Here is a 19,188-nt window from a genome sequence, read left to right on the forward strand (position 1 = left end):
TGGGAGGTGGTGAGGCCATTGGTGACACCTCCCTCAGGAGGGATTATCGATCCTGGGGGGTGGAAATCTGGTCATTTCTCCCAAGAGAGGGCTTGTAGAAAGGCCACCCCTGGAACCCTGGCCCCTTTTGCATTTGGCTGTTGCTCCTTTTGTCTCTCTGCTATGTTGTTACATAGCCAGAGGGCCCACACCAGCAGCCAGACACAGAGGGCGGCTGCCCAATTTTGGACTTTCAGCCTCTAACTCTGTGAGCTAACTACATCTCTTTTCTTCCCACATCATCTTACTGTGGGTACCTTGTCCCAGCAGCAGCAGATGACTGCTGTACCTCCCTTATCCTTCCCTGCATGCTAACATTCTGTTCAGTTTCTGCCTCTCTTGGAACAGGAACTGGGACACTTGCCTCCCTTCTTGGCCTTTTTCCATGTCCCATGTAAATATATTTTAATGAGCAAGCCCAACCTACTAGCAATATTTGACAGGGACATTTTACCAACCACACTGAAGAATTTTTTTTTTTTTTTTTTTGGACAGGCAGAATTAGACAGTGAGAGAGAGAAAGGTCTTCCTTCCGTTGGTTCACCCCCCAGTGGCCGCTATGACTGGTGCACTGCGCTGATCCAAAGCCAGGAGCCAGGTGCTTCCTCCTGATCTCCCATGTGGGTGCAGGGCCCAAGCACTTGGGCCATCCTCCACTGCCTTCCCGGGCCTCAGCAGAGAGCTGGACTGGAAGAGGAGCAACCGGGACAGAACCGGCACCCCAACTGGGACTAGAGCCCAGAGTACCGGCGCCACAGGTGGAAGATTAACCAAGTGAGCTGCAGCACTGGCCTGTAGAAGATTTTCTTTAAAAGATACAATTAGAGGGCTGGTGTTGTAGCATAGCAGGTTAAGGTGAACCTGCGATGCTGGCTTCCCACATGCACAGCAGTTGGAGTCCTGGCTGCTCCGCTTCCAATTCAGCTCCCTGCTAATGTACCTGGGAAAGCAGCAGAAGATGGCCCAAATACTTGGGCTCCTGCACCCATGTGGGAGACCTGGATAAAACTCCTGACTTCAGCCTGGCCCAGCCTTGGCCATTGTGGCCACTGGGGGAGTGACCCAGGAGATGGAAGAGTCTCTCTCTTTCTCTCCTTCTCTCTCTGAAACTCTGCCTTTTAAATAAATAGATAAATCTTTTTTAAAAAAAAAAAGTGTTTCACTGCCTACTAGGAGTTATCCTGGAATGATAAATGAAAGGAGAAAAAAAATAACAGCTAACCTTTTATATTTCCATTAGTTGGTCAATGAGATTCCACAGGCGTGACAGGTAAATGCAGGGGAAATGCCTGGGTGGCTGTGGTTTATCATTTATTTATTTATTTATTTATTTTTTTGACAGGCAGAGTGGATAGTGAGAGAGAGAGAGACAGAGAGAAAGGTCTTCCTTTTTTTGCCATTAGTTCACCCTCCAATGGCTGCTGCGACCGGCGCATCTCGCTGATCCGAAGCCAGGAGCCAGGTGCTTCTCCTGGTCTCCCATGCGGGTGCAGGGCCCAAGGACTTGGGCTATCCTCCACTGTACTCCCGGGCCATAGCAGAGAGCTGGCCTGGAAGAGGGGCAACCGGGATAGAATCCGGCGCCCCGACCGGGACTAGAACCCAGTGTGCCGGTGCCGCAAGGCAGAGGATTAGCCTGTTAAGCCACGGCGCCAGCCCTGTGGTTTATCATTTCTCAGCTACCAGTTTGTATGTCAGAAAACCGAGGTTTACCCAATCACAGGAAGTCATTTGCAGTACTGGGGCCTGGAATGCTGCTGCTCACATTCTGTGAGTTTTGAGAGGATAAAAGCAACACTTGTGGCGGGGGTGGGGTGGGGTGGGGAAGTAGGGGTGGTGGAAAAAGAAACAAACTAGTGCTGAAAGGAGTGAATAATACAGCTCTTGAAGGGCACCTATGGGTGGGAGCAGAGTCACAGATGAGGAATAGTGGGGTGGATATGTGGATGCAGTGAGAAAGAGGTCTTCTCCCAAACCCAGGAAGCCTCTGCCTCGATGCCCTGGGCACAGTACCCACCCACCCCCATTTCCTACCCTGCTCTTTCTTGACATTAAAGCTCTAGAATCATCATCCCGCTTCTTGCTCAGCCTTTAAAAATTTCTTTTTTTAGAAAGACTCATTTATTTATTTGAAAGGCAGACTGAGAGAGACAGATCTTCCATCTGCTGGTTCACTTTCCAAATAATCATATTGACCAGGGATAGGCCAGGCCGAAGCCAGGAAGCAGGAGCCACATCCAGGTCTCCTACGTGGGCCATCCTCTCATTAGCAGGGAGGGAGCTGAATCAGAAGCAGAGCAGCATGTGGAATGCGGGCATCTCTGTATTGAGATTTCTAAGTGTTGCTTTTAAAAGCCTGAGAGTGGGGCTGGCGCAGTGGGTTAAGCCACCGCCTGCAATGCCAGCTCAAGTCCTGGCTGCTCCACTTCTGATCAAGTCCCAGCTGCTCTACTGCTAATGCACCTGGGAAAGCAGCAGAAGATGACCCAAGACCTTGGGTCCCTGCCACTCATGTTGGAGACACAGATAAGGTTCCAGGCTCCTGGCTTTGGCATGTCTTGGCCTAGTCCTGGCTGTTGTGACCATCTGAGGAGTGAACCAGCAGAGGGAAGATCTATCTCTATCTCCCCTTTTCTCTAACTCTGCCTTTCTCTGCCTTTCAAATAAATAAAGACATCTTGAAAGAAGGAAAGAAAGAAAGAAAGAAAGAAAGAAAGAAAGAAAGAAAGAAAGAAAGAAAGAAAGAAAGAAAGAAAGAAAGGGAAAGGGAAAGGGAAAGGGAAAGGGAAAGGGAAGGAAAGGAGACACAAAAACTTTGGGAATAAGGTTCCAAATATTCAGCTGCAGTGTGTGTACCACTGATGCCATGTGGGAGATGTCATGAGATCTGGTGGACTCTCAGGGGAGGGATTGTGTCCCCCCAACCCACATCCATGTGTTGAAGGTCTTGCGGGCATAGTAGGTTAAGCCTCCGCCTGAGGCACTGGCATCCTGTTTGGACACCTGTTTGAGTCCCAGCTGCTCCCAGTGAATGACCTGGGAAATCAGTGGAAGATGGCCCAAGGGCTTGGGTTCCTGTATCCATGTTGGAGACCCGGAAGAAGCTCCTGGCTCCTGGCTTTGGATCAGTCTAGCTCCTGCCATTGGAGCCATTTGTAGAGTAAACCAGTGGATGAAAGACTATTTTAGGCCGGCGCCGCGGCTCACTAGGCTAATCCTCTGCCTTGCGGCGCCGGCACCCAGGGTTGTAGTCCCAGTCGGGGTGCCGGATTTTGTCCCAGTTGCTCCTCTTCCAGTCCAGCTCTTTGCTGTGGCCCGGGAGTGCAGTGGAGGATGGCCCAAGTGCTTGGAAGACCGGGAGAAGCACCTGGCTCCTGGCTTCAGATCAGCGCCACAGCACGCCGGCTGCAGCGGCCACTGGGGGGTGAACCAACGGAAGGAAGACCTTTCTTTCTGTCTCTCTCTCTCTCACTGTCCACTCTGCCTGTCAAAAACTTTTTTTAAAAAAATTAATAAAAAAAAGAAAGACCCTTTCTGTCTCTCCCTCTCTCTGTCTGTAACTCTGGCTCTCAGATAAATACATAAATCTTTAAGAAAAAAAAAAAAGGCCTAATGTCAGCCCCTTAGAGTAAGAGTAAGGTGTATTTGGAGACAGGACCTTTCAAGAGGTGTATGAATGAAAATAAGACTGTTAGCATGGGTCATCATTCAACCTGACGGTGTCCCTAACAAGAAGAGGAAGTTTGGACACACACGGAGATGCCAGACCATGTGAGGACACAGTGAGAAGCTAGCTGTTTCCTTGAAGGAACGAGGCCTTTGGAGTGGGGACGCTTTTTTCTGGCAAGGGCCATTTGGATAGTTATAACATCATTCAGGGACCATATAAAACCATCAAGTTAAAAATTAGCCTGCTACGGATTTACTGAATTTTGAGTCCCACCTGCAGTATTTCATGAGCCTTATGTGGCCCACGTACCCAGTGTTCGCCATCCTGGCCTTAGGAGCAGCCAAACATGCTGACAGCTTGATCTTGGACTGCCAGCCTCCAGAACTGTGGGGAAATGAATTTCTGCTGTTTAAGGCACCCAGTCTATGGTGTTTTTGTTATGGCTTTCCTAGGAAAGAAATAGAGTGCTTAAAAATTCAAACCCAAGGGGTCCGGCGCCCTGGTACACTAGGTTAATCTTCCGCCTGTGGCGCCGGCATTCCATGTGGGCGCCAGTTCTAGTCCCGGTTGCTCCTCTTCCAGTCCTACTCTCTGCTGTGGCCTGGGAAAGCAGTGGAGGATGGCCCAAGTGCTTGGGCCCCTGCACCCGCATGGGAGACCAGGAGGAAGCACCTGGCTCCTGGCTTTGGATCAGCACAGCGCTGGCTGTTGCGGCCATTTGGGGAGTGAACCAGTGGAAGACCTTTCTCTCTGTCTCTCCCTCTCACTGCAACTCTGCCTGTCAAATAAATAAATAAAATCTTTAAAAAAAAATTCAAACTCAAGGTCTGCATTTTGGCTAGGGGTTAAAATGTTGCTTAAACTGCCTGCATCCCATGTGGGAGTGCCTGGGTTTGGTTCTCAGCTCTGATTCCTGACTCCAGCATCCAGCTAATGTGCACTCTGAGAGGCAGCAAGTGATGGCTCAAGTAGTTAGGTCCCTTCCAACCATTTGGGAGACCTGGACTGAGTTTTGGCTTTAGCCCCAGTTGGGGTCTGTTGCAAACATTTGAGGAGTGAAGGAACTAGTGGATAAGAGTTCAGGGGCTTGTGTTTTGTGCAAAAGTTAAGTTGCCATTTGAGATGCTTACATCCCATGTAGCAGTGCTTTGTTTGAGTCCTGGCTCCTTCTCTTCCAGTCCAGCTTCTTGCTAATGTACCCTGGGAGGCAGCAGGTGGCGGCTCAATTATTTGGGTCCCTGCCATCCATGTGGAAGACCCAGAATGAATTCCAGGATCCTGGCTGGCTTGTCTGGCCCAGCCCTGGTGGCTGTGGGCACCTGTGAGTGAATCAGTAGATAGAAGATCTCCGTTTGTGTTTCAATCTCTCTGCCTTGCTGATAAGATGAAAATAAATGAAAAATATATTTTAAAAACATAACAGAAGAAATTCATACTCAAATGTCCTCTGGAAGATTGCTCTTGCAATTTTAGCATGCTGTTATTAAGGGGTGGGTGTTATGATACCATGGGTTCAGTTGCCACTTGAGATACCCGCATCCCATATTGGAGTGCTTGGGATTGAGCCCTGCCTCTGCCTCTGCTTCTGATCCAGCTTCCTGCTAATGTGTATCTAGGGAAGCAGCAGATGATGTCTCCAGTACTTGGATGCCCTGCCGTGCACATGGGAGACCTGGATGGAGTTTCTGGATCCTCTTGGTTTTGGCCCTGGCCTGGCCTGGTCCCAGCTGTGAATCAGTGTTTAGAAGATCTCTCTCTCTCTCTCTCTTGCTCTCTCTCTCTCTCCTGCTCTCTCCTTCTTTCTCTCTGTTGCTCTGCCTTTAAAGTAAATAAAAATAAGTAAAATTTATAAAATACAGTGCCATTTGACTTGGAAACCTGAGCTGCCTCCTGACAAGTGGGCCGAGCTCAGCCCTGCACCTGCTGGCCTGGCTCTGGTGTCTTGGCTCCTGCTCCTCCCGTTGCCCTTTTTCTACAACTCTGTGTATTTCTGGAGTCTGGAGAAGTAGGGACTTCTCTGTCTTTGCACTCCTCCCTTTCTTTCAGTCCCAGCTGGGTTGAGTTGCAGGGAGCAGGCTGCTCGAAGTGTTTGTAAAATCAGCACGACTCATCAGTGTGCATCCCTGCTTTCTGAAAAGAGAGCTGAGGACGACTGTGTGGCCCTGTGGGAGAGGGCAGACACACCCTCGGGGAAGCCAGGAAGGTGGGGTCAGGACAAGCAATGAGGCAGTTCTCATGTTGGTGCCTCCTAAATTCTCCCAGTCCTGCATTTTATTCCTCCAAAGTTGAGTCATTTTCTGCCTACGGGCAGGTCTAGGCCATAAAAACTCAAAGACACAGTCAAGGGCAGATCCTAAAGAGCTCTCTCAAGGGCAGAGCTGTCCCCAGCTCCCTCCAGCACAGTGTAGTAGGTGTCATAGACAAGTTGTGAGTGCCGGCTCTGAACACAGATTCTGATTGGGAAACTGAGGAAGAAAGGGCTAGGAAAAAAGACCAGAGATCCATTCTTGGAGAATTTCTCATTACTCTTTTTGACCTTGGACAAGTCACTCAGTTTCTCTCTCTCTCTCTTTAAAGATTTATTTATTTACTTATTTATTTAAGAGAGAGAGAGAGAGAATCTTCCATCTGCTGGTTCACTCCCCAGATGGCTGCAACAGAGCTGGGAAAAGCTTAAGCCAGGAGCCAGGAGCTTCTTCCAGGTCACCTTGGCAGGGCCCCAAACAGTTGAGTCATGTTCTGCTGCTTTTCCCAGACCATCAGCAGGGAGCTAGATCTGAAGTGGAACAGTCAGGACACAAACCCGCACTCATCTGGGTTGCTTGCATTGCAGACAGTGGCTTCACTGGCTATAGAATCTATATTGGAAAGCTGATGAGACTATGGAATGGCACACGGGAGTAGAAAGTGCATACTGTAATACCACCCATGTTGCTGGTGACCAGTGAAGGAAGCAGAGGCTCCTCTGAGGAGGTGACAGTCTGAACTGGCCTTGAAGGGTAAGCAGAGTCACCCACACTGGGCAAAGAATTACCCAGGTGGAAGGAGGTACTGTGGGCAGGGACTTGGGAAGGCAAAGCACCACCTGGGGAGGCCTGGGTCATTCTCTGCAGATGGGCAAGGGGTGATTTGGGAGCCTTTTGGGAAGTCAGGTACATGGATTGGGTCAATGACAGGAACAATAAATTGGCCTCACGCCCTATCTTGTGAAGACTTTTCAGAGAGTGAGGGGGGTAGAAAGAGGAAGTGGAAGGACTAGTTAGAAAGCTGTTGAAATTCTCCGAAGATGGGGTGGAGCTTGGGCAGGAGCCAGAGCAGGGGTGGGCTCCACAGTCCTCCTGAAGGTAGTCACAGCTGGGGCATTCACTAGATGAGGGGTAAGCGGAGGTTAGGGCAACACTTGCCTCCTGTTTTTGCAGCCTGGGTAATGCCTCTAGATGGTGAGGCCAGGAACTGCCTGGGAAACAGGAGACCAGTGAGGCTTGTTTAGGGAATGTGGTGGAGCAGATACAAAGAGCTTACAGATATGCTGAGTTCAGGAGACTTTTTTTTTCTTTAACATTTATCTATGGGGCCAAGCAGCTCTTCCTGTAGTTCCACTTCAAGATAGAGAAACCTCCCGCCCCACCCAGCCTCCCTGCTGGGCCTCCCTAGGTGAAGCAGCCCCGACAGCTGATGACTGGTTTGCATTCCCTACCACCACTGCCAGAGTCTCTGTTCCCAACCCCGCCAGGAGGCCTGCTCCTGCCGCACATGCCCCCATGAGACCTGCATCCTCAGGGCCTCCCCAGTTGCCCCCATGGGCTCCAGGGATCCACCCTCCAATCTGGGGTCCATTCTCCAGCACCCGCAGTTCACCCCCAGGCCCTGGGGTCTACCCACTGGTTCCTGAGATCCGCCCCCAGACTCCAGGGGTCTACTTCCAGCTTCCTGAAGTTCATCCTGCAGCTTCTGGGATCCACTCCCAACCCCCTGGCTTCCATCCCTCAGATTCCTGGTGCTGAGGCCCCCACTCCCCTCCTAAGGCCCTAGGAACACTCCTCCCCCTCCCCTAGCTAACTGAAAAGTGGTCCAGGCCAGCGCCGTGGCTTAACAGGCTAATCCTCCACCTTGCGGCGCTGGCACACCAGGTTCTAGTCCTGGTTGGGGCGCCGGATTCTATCCCGGTTGCCCCTCTTCCAGGCTAGCTCTCTGCTATGGCCCAGGAAGGCAGTGGAGGATGGCCCAGGTCCTTGGGTCCTGCACCCGCATGGGAGACCAGGAGAAGCACCTGGCTCCTGGCTTCGGATCAGCGAGATGCGCTGGCCGTAGTGGCCATTGGAGGGTGAACCAATGGCAAAAAAGGAAGACCTTTCTCTCTGTCTCTCTCTCTCTCACTATCCACTCTGCCTGTCAAAAAAAAAAAAAAAAAAAAAAAAAAAAAAAAAAAAGAAAAGAAAAGTGGTCCAACCACCAAGCATGGTCTTTTGTCCTCTCTTCCTCCCTGCCCCACCCCATGTTTGCACTGCCCTAGAGCTCATTAAATGTCTCCTGGTGCTTGGGAAGAAAATTTTTATTTATGGGGCCAGCACTGTGGCATAATGAGTTAAGCTGCCACCTGCAAAGCTGGCATCCCATATGGGTGGTGGTTTGTGTCCTAGCTGCTCCACTTCTCATCTAGCTCTCTGCTAATGTGCCTGGGAAAGCAACAGAAGATGGCCCAAGTCCTTTGGCTCCTACACCCATGTGGGAGACCCAGAAGAAGTTCTTGCCTCCTGGCTTTGGCCTGGCCCAGCCCCAGGCTGTTACAGCCATTTGGGGAGTCAACCAAGGGATGGAAGTTTTCTCTCTCACTCTTCCTCTGTCTCTGGAACTCTGGCTTTCAAATAAATAAATAAATCTTCTTTTAAAAAAACATGTATTTGATTTATTTATTGGAAAAGCAGAGTTACAGAAATATCTTCCATCCGCTGGTTTACTCTCCAAATGGCCACAACAACCTGGGGGTTGGGCCAGGCTGAAGCCGGGAGCCAGGAACTCCCTCGGGTTCTCCCATGTGGGTGTGGGGGTCCAAGCACTGGGACCACATTTTGATGCTTTCCCAGGCACATTAGCAGGGAGCTGGATGGGAACTGGAACAGCCAAGACTCAAACTGACACCCACATGGGATGCTGGCATTGCAGATGATGGCTTAACCTGCTGCACTAAGACATTGGCCCCCACAAGACTATTGAGGTCTTAAGGAGAGATGCCTGGTAAATCTTTTGAAAATGATTCTGGCCTTGTGAGGAGAACCAGTGTCTCAGGGATGTACAATATCTGTAGCATGGGCCAGGGGTTGTTTTCAAAGTTCTTTATTGCATGAACACTATCAGTGTTTTAACATCCCCAGAAGGACACGTTTTTTTTCCTTCTTCAATAGTTATTTATTTATTTGAAAGGCAGATTTACAGAGAGGCAGAGACAGAGAGAGGTCTTCCATTTGCTGGTTCACTCCCTAAATGGCCGCAATGGCTGGAGCTGTGCTGATCCCAAGCCAGGAGCCAGGAACTTCTGGGTCTCCCACGCGGGTGCAGGAGCCCAAGCACTTGGGCCACCTTTTACAGCTTTCCCAGGTCATAGGAGGGAGCTGCATTGGAAGTGGAGCAGCCGGGACTTGAACTAGCGCCCACACAGGTTACCGGCACTGCAGGCACTACGTCACAGTGCGGGCCCCCAGAAAGGCACTCTTAATGAGCCTCATTTCACAGATGAAAGCAATGAAGTACAGAGACATTAAGTAGCGTGCCCAAGGTCACACAGCTGGTAAGGGGCAGAGGAAAAGTTGACTCAGGGAAGTCTTTGCCTTTAGCAACTGCCTCTCTTGGGCTGTGTGTGTGTGTAGGGGCAGGAACTCCCTATGGGTGTCACTGATTTTGGTGGTCCCATAGTACCATTTGCTTCCCTGGGAAACAGCTTCCCAAAGCCTTTGCATGTGTTCTGAAAGAAGTCCCTGTATCACACCTTCCCCGGGTGCTGGATGAGGTGGAAAAGGAGGCAGCTTGCACTTGCTGTCACCTCACTGTGCCGGCAAGGATACTGAACATTGTGCACAGGGGAAGAGAAAGTCCCTGAAGCTGAGATCAGCTCAATCATCCCAGAAACTCCCCCCAGGCAGTAGTTATGGTTAGCCTTAAGAGGAGCTTATGCTTGTTCCCATGTAGAAGCATTGATAAACAGAGTGCACTGAACAGAAGCAGAAAAACTGAAATCAGATTGGTTTTCATTTGGAGACCTATTGATATGTTTCCAGGCATTGCTTCTGATTCCCAACTCTTTCATCATAAATACATTTCCTTTTGGTTGTTTGTCCCTTTGCCTTGAAGTTTCTGAAATATTCCATAGCGCTGGCCCTGCCAACTCTGCAGAAGTGTTGCTGCTGCTCGGGGCCTGTTCACAGCCAAGTGGCAGAGTTTCTCCACAAACTGCCATTTCAGTGAAAACAGAAAATAGAACGCAATAAAGCAAATTATGAAGAGGAGGCACTGCTAAGGTCCGTGAATGTGACATGGCTGGATTTGTCTGCACTCTGCCTGGAGTGTTTTTGGTAGTCATCAGATAGATTGCATTGAGGCTTCTCTGGTCTTTGCTCCCTAATCTAAGGCTCACCATGGCTGGAAAATTTCTTGGCCTCTTAACTCCTTTCCTGGGCCTTCTTTTAGGGCTTTCCCAATGTCTTCCCTCAGGCAAGAAGTACTAGGTTAAACTAATGCCTTGACTTAGCACTTTTTTTTTCCTTTAAAGATTTTTATCTATTTATTTGAGAGGTAGAGCTACAGAGAGAGGGAGAGTCAGAGGGTCTTCCATCTGCTGGTTCATTCCCCAGATGGCTGCAGCAGCTGGAGCTGAGCCAATCTAAAGCCAGGAATCAGAAGCCAGGAGCTTCTTCTGGGTCTCCCACACGGGTGCTGGGGCTCAAGCACCTGAGCCATCTTCTGCTGCTTTCCCAGGCCATAGGAAAGAGCTGGATCAGAAGAGGAGCAGCCAGGACATGAATCAGTGCCCATATAGGATTCTGGCGCCACAGGTAGAAGCTTAGCCCATCACACCACAGTGCCGGCCCCAGCACTTGTTTTGCATATTGTTATTCTTCCCAGGTGGTTTTGCAAAGAGGTAGCAGTGTGAGTCTCAGAGGGTCTTTTTAAGGTGTAGATTCACATTTGGCATGTCTGGGCTGGGGGACTGAGACTGTGCAGTTCTGATACTTGCCATTGCTGTAGGTCTGCAGACCATGTGGAGTGCAAGACTACAGAGGAGAACTACTGGGACATGTGTTCGCCAGCGTTCCCCAGAACTGACAAGGTGTACATACATCTAGGAAGAGATTTACCTACCCTAAGGTATTGGCTCACATGGTTGTGGAGGCTAAGAAGTCCCAGGATCTACATTTGGCAAGCTGAAGAGTCAGGTGATCTGATGGTATAGGCTCTGGTTTGAAGGCCTGGGGACCAGAAGAACCAGGGTGTAAATTCCAGTCTGAGAGCTGGCAGGCTCAAGACCCAACAGCCTAGATTTCGTTTCAAGTCCAAAACAAGAAGATAAAGAAAACCAACATCCCAGCCTAGTAACTGCTAGGCAGGAGGCGTTTCCTCTTCCTTGCAGGGGAACATGTGTTTGTTCTATGGAGACCCTCAAGAGTGTGAGCTCACTCACACTGGGTAGGGCCATCAGCTCCACTCAGTCACCAATTCCATGTGGAATCTCAACCACAGGTACACCAAGAATAATGTTTGACCAAATGTCTGGGCACTCTGTGACCCAATTAAGTTGACACATCAAACACCTGTGCTTGTCTTCTCCTGGGGCCTTCATGGCTCCTGGGTTGTCCCTGCTTGTCTATCTGTAGTCCACTCTGGGGCTGAATGCTTGTTGCTGCCCTGGATCTCTAAACTCTCAAGGGCATCTCTTCATATAAATGTTTGAGTGTGCATCAGTTCTGGCATATAAACGATGTATTTATGTTAAACCTCTAATGTACACACATCACGTGCCATGGAGGGCAGGGTACAAACTGGATGTCAAAGAGGACCAAGGATGAGATAAGTACCTTGGACCAGAAGCCATACAGGCAGGACAAGGGATATAATTTATAGAACCCAGAACAAAATGAAACTACAGGACCCCTAGTTCAAAAGTTAAGGTTTTTCTTTCTCTTTTTTTGAAGATTTATTGGAAAATCAGAGTTACACAGACAAAGGGAGAGACAGAGATTTTTCATCTACTGGTTCACACCCAAGATGGCCTCAATGGCCAGGGCTGAGCTAGGCCAAAGCCAGGAACCAAGAGCTTCATCTGAGTCTCCCATGTGGGTGCAGGGGCCCAAGCACTTGTGCCATCTTTTGCTTTTTCCCAGGTCATTAGCAGGGAGCTGCATAGGAAGTGGACACAAACTGGTGTCCATATGGGATGCAGGTGTCACAGATGGTAGCTTTAACTGTTATGTCATAATGCAAGCCCCAAAACATGAAGTTTTTCAGGACAGGGAAAACAGAGCCTTTGATCAAGTATGGAGTCCATCTGACTTGCAGCTGTGTGGATTTGCAAAAGCCACATCCATGCAGCTGGTCCTGGGTGTGGGGGAGGGGAGAGAGAGAAAGTGCACAATTGGAAACAATATGGCGGAAGGAAAGGGCAGACTCAAGAGGCCTGAGAAAATACTGCAATATTGACTCACAGCTCTTTTTCATTTCACTCTTTCTTTTCTCTTTCCCAGAAGGTAGTTTTAAAACACCATTTAAAAAAAGCATACCATATTCAGTGAAACAATGTCTGGGTAAGAGAATCAGAGCAAATTCATCAACAGTTGCTTTGGGAAACCAAAATTCCAACTGTGTCCTGATGGAATTCTAAGTCAATGAAAACTCAAGCAGGAAGAGCTTTTGCAACAGACATTCACTGGACACACACAGTATGCAGGTGAGGGATGCACACCCCTAACATCCACTGGACACATACAATGTGGCTTCAGGAGAGAAAGCCATGCCCTCAAGACGCATCAAGTCAGCTGGAGACTCTCTTGGTCGCTTTCTATTGCTGTAACAGAATGCTCAAGACTGGGTGGTTTATAAAACATAGAGGGTTTTTTTTTTTTTTCTCGTGTGAGAGACTGGAAGTCCAAGATCTGAAAGCCACATTTGATGAGGGTTTTGTGCTTGCATCATAACATGGTAGAAAGAAGGGCAAGTATGCATCTGCAGAAGACACAGAACAGTAGGGGCAGCCTTGCTGTACTTAACTCACTCTTGAATAACGAATCCATTCCCTGGAGAGTGAGAACTCCCTCAAGAATAACAGTCCTAGAAAGCAGCATTTTCCAGCCTGAGAATGCCCCCCCCCCCCATCACTTCTTCAAGGTGCAATACTGTTACATGGAGAATTAAATTTCAACATGCCTAGAATGGGACAAACCACAGCAGAGACAAAACTACACTATAGTGCTGCTCTACCATTTATGAAGTTCTGCTAAAGAGAGATTTTTAAAAAATTACTTATTACTTGAGATATGAGAGAGAGAGAGAGAGAGAGAGAGAGAGAGAGAATGAAAGAAATAGAGAAGGCACTATTTGCTGGTTCACTCCCCAAATGCCCACATGCCCATAATGGCAAGGCTGCAACCAAGAGTGCAATCCAGGTTTCCATGTGGGTGGCAGGAACCTAATTATCTGAGTTATCACCCTGCCTCTCAGGGGCTGCATAAGGAGGAAGCTGCAGTCAGGAACTGGCACCAGCAATCAAACTCAGGTATATCTAAGTGAGATACAGGCATCAACTGTTAAGCTAAAATTCTGCTTCCTGAGGTTTTTTTTAAATTTTTAATAAATAAGCTGCCTCATATATTTTCTTCAAAGAGGGTATCCAAAGATAAATGATGTAAAAGAAAATAATTAAGTCCCAAACTTCTTGTAGGGAGTACATGAAGTTAAACTTCATCCATGCCATAGATATTTATTGAGCACTATTTGCCAGGCACTGTCCTAGACACTTGGATATAGCAGTGACCCAGAGACCAGATACCCAGTAGGGCATGTGCTAGCATGGAGGTCCTGCGCAGGAGCAGAGGAAAAGCAGGGTTAACTTCTGGGGCTCATATTTGTGGTGCCACAGAACTAGGGATGACCATTTGTTGTGACTTAGCTATAGTAGGGGAGGAAAATGTTGACTTTAAGTTGGGGTCATGAACTAGAAACATAATTTCTGTTCATTTTCCTGCCCTAAACCCTTAATTCTACCTTCAACCACTCCATGTTTTCTTTAATGCCGATTCTATGTTCTCTTTAGATGTCAACAGTGCCCTCAGGAGACAAGATGCCAGAATACTCTGCCAGATGGCATTTGTCTGTGTTTTAATCAAAATGCCCCATTCTCTGTGCCAGTGTGAAGCAGCAACATACTGTCTGGAGCAGAGACAAGAGCACAGAAGCCTGCTGTAGCTGTTGAGGTTTGTGAGGTCAAGAAATGTACCCAGGGGGCTGCATTGGCTTAATTCTGTCAAGCTCCATGGCAGTGCCACGGTTACGGGAACAAAGCCATCCACAGTCAGCTGTGAGCAGATTTGGAGAGGCAAAGTCCTGATATGGGGCTCAGGGAGACAGTGAATGAGGGCAAGAACCCAAATGGTGGTTTCCTATGTATCCATCTCCCCTTTATGAGCAGGGGGCAAGGCACTTCTCTTACATCACCTCATTTAACCATTGAATGAAATATTATCATCCCCTCTCAAAGAGTTTAACTGAATCAGGTAGACCCAATATCAATCTGTATGCCTTTGTGCTATTTGCTGGGAATGATCTTTTTCTTTCTTTCTTTTTTTTTTTAATTCTCTCAACATCTTTTTAGATCAGGTGCACTACCCCTATTTCAGAGAATGAGAAGTGGAGGATGAGGCTGCAGATCTGGTTGATGGTAGAACCTAGCCAGCCCTATTCCAGGGTTCTGTATCTCAGCTGCTTTTGGGATTTCTTAGGAGCAAGGCAATCAGATGTGGGCTCAGAGGATTCATCCGAAGCTCACCCTGCAGCACTGTTACCATCAACAGGATGGCCCTGAGGCTGCAGCCCTCAAAGGCAGGGAAGAGACCTAAGTCTTCACTTCCAGGAGAGCCTCTAGTAGTGACCAGCCGGAGGGTTTATTTACTTAGCAAACGTGATGTGATGCTATGATATGTCAGGCACTTGCCTATCCACAGTGCTAATATTAACTCATCCATCCTCACTCCAACCCCATGTGGTGGGAGCTCATCTTCTCCATTACAAGGATGGGGAGCCTGAAGGAACTTGCCCTAAATCATAGCCAGGCCGCCTGGCTCCAGAGTCTCCACTTTTAAGCAGAGCCAGATGGACTTCTGAACACCCTTAGGGAAAAATCCTCCACTCATTTCCAAATATGCATGTTCTTTAATATGTGTATACATATGTGTTTGTGGGTACACACATACACACACATGCACGTACATTTCCTCCTGTGATGAAAATCTTCACGGGGCTGGTGTTGCGGCACAGTGGGTTAAGCTGCTGCCTGTGACACCAGCATCCCCTATGGATACTGGCTTGTAGCTACTCTGCTTCTGATCCAGCTCTCTGTGAATCTGCCTGGGAAAGCAGCGGAAGATGGCCCAAGTGTTTGGATCCCTGCCCAAACACGTGGGAGGCCAGGATGCAGTTCCAGGCTTCTGGCTTCAGCCTGGTCCAGTCCCAGCTTCTGTTGCAGCCATTTGGGGAGTGAACCAGAGGATGAGAGATCTCTTTTTTTTCTGTCTCTCCCTCTTTCTCTAACTCTGCCTTTCAAATAAACAAATCTTAAAAAAAAAATATCTTCACAAGGAAGTGATTCTTGAAAGAAGGTTGAACAAGGTACTGGCTGAGACTAAGCTGGTTTTGGAAAGAGTATATTTTGGAAAAGCTCCTAAGCTTGGTTCCTTTTGTTTATTTGTTAAAAAAGATTTATTTATTTGAAAGAGCAATAGAGAGGGAAAGACAGAGAGAGATCTTCCATTTGTTTTTTCACTCTCAAAATGACTGCTCTAGGCCAGGCTGAAGCAAGGAGCCAGGAACTCCATCCCAGTCTCCCATGTGGATGGCAGGGTCCAGAGTCCTGGACTGTCATCTGCTGCCTTTCCAGGAGCATTAGCAGGAAGCCAGATTGGAAGTGAAGCAGCCAGGACTCGAATTTGCCCCCTGATATAAGATGCCTGTGTGGAGCAGTGGCTTAATTCTGCTGCACCACAATGCTGGCTCCTTGGCTCCTTTTAATGTCCATCATACAACTTGGTAGACACATCACTTTGAGATGTACTATCCTATCTCAGATTGATGTTCCAGAAGCAATTATGTTTTTTTTTTTTTTCAAATTAATTTATTTGAAAGGTAGAGTTATAGAGAGGGAGAGAGAGAGAGGGAGAGAGAGAGAAAGAGAGATGGAGGGTGGTTGAGAGAGAGAGAGAGAGAGAGAGAGAGAGAGAGAGAGAGAATCTTCCATTCGCTGGTTCATGCCTCAAATGGCTTCAACGGCTGGGGCTGGGCCAGGCCAACACTAGGAGCCTGGAGCTTCTTCCCATATGGGTGCAGGGACCCGAGCACTTGAACCGTCTTCTGCTGCTTTCCTAGGCACATTAACAGGGAGCTGGATTAGAAGTGGAGCAGCCTGGACTAGAAATGGACCCATGTGGGATGCAGGTGTTGCAGGCAGCAGTTTTATCTGCTATGCCGGCCAAGCATTTCATTTTTAAATATCTTATTTATTACTCATTTTCATTTTATCAAAGAAGGAGAGAGGGAGAGAGATCTTCTACCCATTGGTTCACTCTCCAAACAACTGCAACCATTGGGGCTGAGCCAGGATGAAGCCAGGAGCCAGGAACTTTATCTGGGTCTCCCACATAGGTGGCAGTGAACCAAGGACTTGGGCCACCATCTGCTGCCTCCCAAGGTGTGCATTAACAGGACGCTGAGCCGGGATTCAAACCCAGGTATTCTGATAAGGAATGCAGCACCATCTTGACTGTTGTCTCAAATGCTTCCTGTGGAAGCATTTCAAATCTTTAGAGCTTCGACCTATAGTTATAGCTCTTCTATCATTCATTGGTTAAATATTTCTGAGCACCCTAAACATACCAAGTACTGTGCTAGGTACTGGGATACAATAGTGAAGACAGCTAAGATTCTGGCTCACATGGAGGGCTGTGGCTGGTGGTGGGGAACACAATTAACCTGCACATTCAGCACCAAGTAAGGCAGAACAGGAGGGAGGCACAGGCTGCAGGTACCTAACCCTGATGGGGAGCCAAAGGCTTCCCAGTGTCTCTAAGAACCTCTGCTCAGCAAGGATTCAGCAAACGCCCACTGGACCTCTGGACACCAACCTGGTACCTGCGGAATGGGTGAGGATTAGTCAAGGGAAGGAGGGCTTGGTGGATGAGGTGTATCTGGGGAAGAGAAAAGGCCTACAGAGTGCAAGTGATTTTCTGACTTGTTTACAGGGATCGTTGTGCAGCGTGGAGAATCCATGTCAGAGGCTAGGCCTGGAGTCCGAGGTCCGGATGGTAGAAGGGGATGGATTTGGGAGGTTAACAGCAATAGAAAGGAGCGGGGTGAGGCTGCGCGAGGAGTCAGGGGGCGAGTAGCAATTTCCCGGTTTAGGCTAACCTTCTTATTTTTTTTCTAATTTAATTTTCTTAAGGTGAACACATTTCCTATCTAGATTTAGGAGCCCGCTACAGGCTAACCTTAGGCAAGGACATTCCGTTTTGTTTTCAGTAGGGGTACAGAGTCACCTTCCCCGCGCCTGGGCGCTTACGTGGCCAGGGGCAGGGCGGGGCGATTTCGCTCGAGGCTCTGCCGCCGGCGTCTGGGGTTCGGCGCCCCTCACAACCTCCGGAGAGGTGGCCTGCGACCGAGGAGGCCAGGAGGTCACGTTCTCCGCCTGAGGTGAGGCCCAGGCCCCACGCTGCGCCCCCAAGCTCCGCGGCGGGGCCAGGTGAGCGTCCGGCAGAGGACCGGGCTCTCCCGGGCTCCGCCGGGGCCACTGTGCTCCACCTGGAGCCTCATCCTCCCGCACCCACGGGAAGGGGCTGAAGGAGGATTTTTTTTTTTTCTTTTTTTCCTCTCATAAAAAAGTTCCCGTCTCCCCCTGGAGCCCGGAGCACGCCTCCCAGGCCAGACCACGTGTCGCAGGTACAGCGTTTTTTGGCTCTTCGCCTCCCCCTTCCCCTTCGCTTGAGGTGGCAGGAAAATCCTTTACCTCAGACCAATCCCACGGACGCCGAGCCGCGCGCGCGCGCCAACTGGAGCCCCTTCTGCGCACGTCATTGGTCACCTCTACCTAGGCAGGCTGACAGGCAGCTGAGCGGGCCTATTGCAGGAGGAGGCGGAGGCCGCTCGGCCCTCCCAGAGCTGCTTTGTTTAGGGGCTCCCTCGCCGGTCCCCGGGCCGCCGCGCCCCCGACGCCTTCCCGCGGTCTCTGCGGGCCGCGCAGCCGGAGCCGCGAGGGGCGGCATCGCCAGAGTGCGCGATGCCGCAGCCCTGCCGGCCGCGCGCCGGGCTCGGGACGCAGCGCAGGTAGCCAGCGTGCGCCTGTTGTCACTCTGCTGCCCAACTCCGAACGCCCCGCTCCTGTATCCGCCGCCTCTGATTGGCTGGTCCGAGGAGGAGCGATCGTCAGGAAGCCCAATCGGAGCTCGGTTTCCCACGGGCTCCCGCGGCCCCGCCCCCGAGGCCGCCGGCTGAGGCGCCCTGACAGCTCCCATTGGCAGACGGCGAGCGGGGCCCGAGCGCGGCCGGCAGAGCAGCGCCGCCGCCGTCGGGCGCGCAGCTCTGCAGCGCCGCGACCGCCTCGGCGTCCGCAGCCCCAGGGGCCCGGCGGCCCCGCATTGTGCCCGGCGCCGTCGCGGAGGTCCCGGACGCACGTCACGGGTGAGTACCTCAGGCCCCGGGAGGGCTCGGGCCGGCAGATCAGAGCCGCCCCGAGGGACAGCGGCGAGGAGGATGCCCGCAGCCCCTGCGCCCGCGGCGGGCGAGTCCTGACTCGGTCTCCCGCACACGGGGGGCTCCCGGCGGGTCCTAGCTCCCCCCGGTCGGGCTTGCCTCGTATTGTTTCCGCGTGCACCGCTCGGGCGGCGCGGCCGGTCTGGGGAGGCGGAGGCCGGAGGAGGCGTCCGTACGCGAGCGCGGCCGGGAGCCCGCAGAGAGCGCGGAGCCCGGGCGGCGGCGCCGGCTCTCGGGCTTCCCCGCCGCGGGGTGGGCGCGGATCGCTGCGCGCCGCCGAGCTCCGTAGCTGCCCGCGCGGATTGTGTCAACTTCGTGTGCGTGCCGTGTCCCCTGCGTGCGTCTTCGGCCCCGGACTTGGGCATCTCCGGGCCTGGCTTCTCGGCCACGCCGCCTAGGCGCTCACCTTGGCGAGCGGTGCGGCGCTCGGGGCCGGACACGCGGGGCGCGGGGACCGCTGTTGGGGGGGGGGCATGGGAGGG

At 50.7% G+C, this 19,188-nt stretch overlaps 1 protein-coding gene across 3 annotated transcripts in view; it reads left to right on the forward strand.

Annotated features, from left to right (window-relative positions):
- The first annotated feature begins 18,569 nt into the window (after window positions 1–18,569).
- The window catches only part of TIAM1 (TIAM Rac1 associated GEF 1), a 454,781-nt gene continuing 454,162 nt past the window's right edge, over window positions 18,570–19,188 (forward strand). For all 3 annotated transcript variants that reach the window (XM_062206186.1, XM_062206194.1, XM_062206213.1), the window contains exon 1: window positions 18,570–18,634. The gene's annotated coding sequence lies outside the window, so the exon portion shown is untranslated. The remainder of the gene's footprint in view (window positions 18,635–19,188) is intronic.

Source organism: Lepus europaeus, chromosome 2, assembly GCF_033115175.1.
Source record: "Lepus europaeus isolate LE1 chromosome 2, mLepTim1.pri, whole genome shotgun sequence".
In the NCBI taxonomy this organism is placed as follows: domain Eukaryota; kingdom Metazoa; phylum Chordata; class Mammalia; order Lagomorpha; family Leporidae; genus Lepus; species Lepus europaeus.